We start from the raw sequence: 3,289 nt of genomic DNA, 5'->3' as shown, positions 1-3,289 counted from the left end.
CTGTATGGTCCCCCGAGCACCGCCAGGAGTGCTCTCTGAGCACAGAGCCAGGAGTAAGCCCCAAATACCGCCAAATGTGCCACAAAAAAGAACTATCTTGTTACAGATTCGTTTTCTACATTTACTGTTATGACTAAGGAGAACAAAAACTTCAACCAGCGTATCAGGAGAAAAAGACATAATTTAACAGAATGGAAAAAAATCTTGAACTGAGGTGGAGCAGATAAGCCCAGAATTTGAACTTCCTGCAGAAATGCAAACGAAAGTCAGAATGAAAAGGACAAATAGGGGAATTGCAGGATAGCACAGCAGGCAGGGAACTTCCCTTGTTGGAGGCCAACCCAGTGTCGATCCCTGGAATCCCAGGTGGACCCTCCCCCCGCCAGGAGTGATCCTTGAGCGCAGCGCCAGGAGGAAGCCCCTCACATCACCAGGTGTGGCCCCAAAACAAAAGAAAAGAAAAAGGCAGATGGGCCTAAGCATATCTGAGCTTTGCTCTGAAGTCTGGGGCCACAGGGAGCACAGGCTTTGCAGGAGGCAGAGTTCCCTCCCTCCACCCAGCCCCCAGCAAGGAGCCAGGAGTATCCCCAAGGCCAGCCCACTGCCAGGCTGCCGAAGATGGAGGACACAAGGACGGGAAATGCGTTTCCCATGAAATCTACTGTGCTGTAATTCCCTGTGACACAGCGCACCCCCCACCCCACCCCCACCATCTGTTCTGGTTGTGGGGAGACCCCCTCCTCTGTACTCTTGAGTGGCGATTGTCAGGGTCTGTTGCGCGTCCACGGTTGCCTCCCATCTCAGGTCCTTCCATCCGCTCATCCTCCCAGCCCCCACAGCTGGTCCCAAATGGTCGGTTCATCCCTGGTGCTATTTGAAGGAGACAACTCCCAAGTTGGGGGCACACAGACACCCGAGTCCCATCCTCTCCCGCGCTCCCCACAACGCACAGCCCCCCAGAATCAAGGCTGGCGCCCCTGGCTTGAGGAGGAACCATCCGTTAGAACGGGAACCAGTTTTTTGTTTCATTTTGGTTTTGTTTTTTTAAGACACTCGTCTTGGCATGCAACTTAGTGCTGGAGCGGTAGCACGGCGGGGTATGGCCTTGCTCGCGGCCGACCCGGGTTCAATTCCCAGCATCCCATATGGTCTCCTGAGCAACACCAGGAGTAATTCCTGAGTGCAGAGCCAGGAGTAACCCTGTGCATCGCTGGGCGTGACCCCCGGCAAAAATAAATACATAAATAAATTCTAAAATCAAATGACCCATTTAACCACTTTTCCATTTCCCTCTGCTGTCTCATCACCTCTGTTCCCCTTCTCCCCCTATGTCCCAGGAATGTTTATGCAGCCATCCATGGAATGTCACTCTTTCAGGGGCCGGGGAAGTCGTAGAACTGGTACTATCTTGTCTTGTACACAGCTGAGCTGGGTTCAATCCCTGGCACCCCATGTGGTACCCTGAGCCCAGAGCCAGGGTAAACCCTGAGCATGGCCAGGTGTGCACCCATCCACCCCGAAGGAAAAAAACTTTCAGTGAATCTAAGGAACAAATGATGACTTTATTTTTTTTTTGTGGGAGTAATAAATTTTAAAACTATTAAAAAATTTTAAAACAAATATTGAACTGTTTCTTCTCGTTAATCATGGCAAGTTGTGTCTGATTCAGAAATCTGAAGACAACTCAATTGTAGCTAATCCCAGGATCTTCATCGCCAGGTAGAGATTGTAAAGTATTCAGATGTAGGTCTGAGTGTGATGGTACATAAAGTGCTAAAAGGAATTTGCTCTGCTCTCAGGTTGAAAGCCTAGAAGGGTTTAGGTCCACTTTCCCTGGGTTCATGCAGAAACTGCTGCCTGCCCCCAAGGGCCTTGTTGGCGTGCAGTCCTGATGGCGGAGGCTCTCTCCATCCTGGGCTCCCACATGGAGGCGCAGAACTGCTGCCTCTGAGCGAGGTCGTCGGCTACACTCACCCAATCCCTGGGTTTGCTGCGGTTTTTCCCCAGACTGTTGTTATCTCCAGCTTAGCTGCAAGCGATGTGTGCCAAAGGTGTGTCTCTGCACTTTGTGAAAGTCAGCGTTTCTTTCGGGAGATTGTCTCCAAGTTGGGTTTTCAGACAGGTTCAAAACAGGTCCAGCTGCGGAAGGCAGGGCCAGTCCTGCCCTGCTCAGACCACTGCTAAAGCCCAGAGAGGATGGCTGGGGGGGGGGGGGGAAGTCCTGTTCAGAGTCCCCCACTTCCCTGACGGCCAGGGACAGATACCAGAACCAGAATGTCAGGCTCGGGCTTTGGTCAGGAACTCTGCGGGGCCGGGAGGCAGCCTCCGTGGTCCTGAGCTCACTGTGGGTGCTGATGTCTGGCTGTCTCCGCGCTCACGCGCTGTCGTGCTCACCTCACCCTCTCTTTTTCCTCCCACTCCTGCTTCCTTTGCTCTATCTGTGTGTTGTTGATGGAAAGACTAAAGAAACTATCAACGTTATAATAAATATCATATATTTTTTAGTTTCTAATATTTGGTTCTTGTTTTTTGCATTTTGAAAGGCTGCCCAGTAACACTTTAAGGCATTTGCATCATGACTGAGATTTATTTCTTATGAAAGTCGTAAGGAAAGAATCTGGATAGTGTGATCCCTTGGGAAAGGTTTCTGGCCCTGGAGACCTCCCTTCCGGCTCTCCTCCCTCTGCTGTTCCTCATGACACCAAATCTAAAGCGTGTGGCTTTAAAGGGGCCCACGTATCTGTGACTCGGGCATCGGTAAAGAGGCCCGATGTCCTCCAGCCACCTGTGGATTGCACGGTAGAAGTCAGAGCTGAGAAGAGACCAATGGAATTAGCCGTGAGGACTGGTCAACAGGAGCAGCTGCCGGGGTCTGTTTGGCCGTGTCCATGTAGGGGTCGCCACACGTGCCCACTAGAGGAAAGGCTGCCAGGTGATTGTGCAATGTTCCAGGCTTGTGTCAGGAACGCGCCAAGGAAGCTTCCCTCCCCTCCTGCCTTAGAGCTGATGGCTCAGGCTAGTTGGATAGTCCTGACCAAAGAATGGGAATGTGGGACTGGAGCGACATTCCAGCGTGGAGAGCGTTTGCCTTGCACACGGCCAACTTGGGTTCGATCCTTGGCATCCCATATGGTCCCCCCAGCACTGCCAGGAGTAATTCCTGAGTGCACAACCAGGAGGATCCCCTGAGATCTCTCAGTATGACCCCCTCCCCCCCCCCAAAAAAAATCGGAATCTGCTCACACTCACGATCACAACCATCCTGTTGTTCGTCGATTGCCTCGAACAG

This window comes from Sorex fumeus, unplaced genomic scaffold (assembly GCF_029834395.1).
Source record: "Sorex fumeus unplaced genomic scaffold, SorFum_2.1 ptg000029l, whole genome shotgun sequence".
Classification (NCBI taxonomy): domain Eukaryota; kingdom Metazoa; phylum Chordata; class Mammalia; order Eulipotyphla; family Soricidae; genus Sorex; species Sorex fumeus.
The sequence above is the reverse complement of the archived record's forward strand: the minus strand, read 5'-3'. Positions refer to the sequence as shown.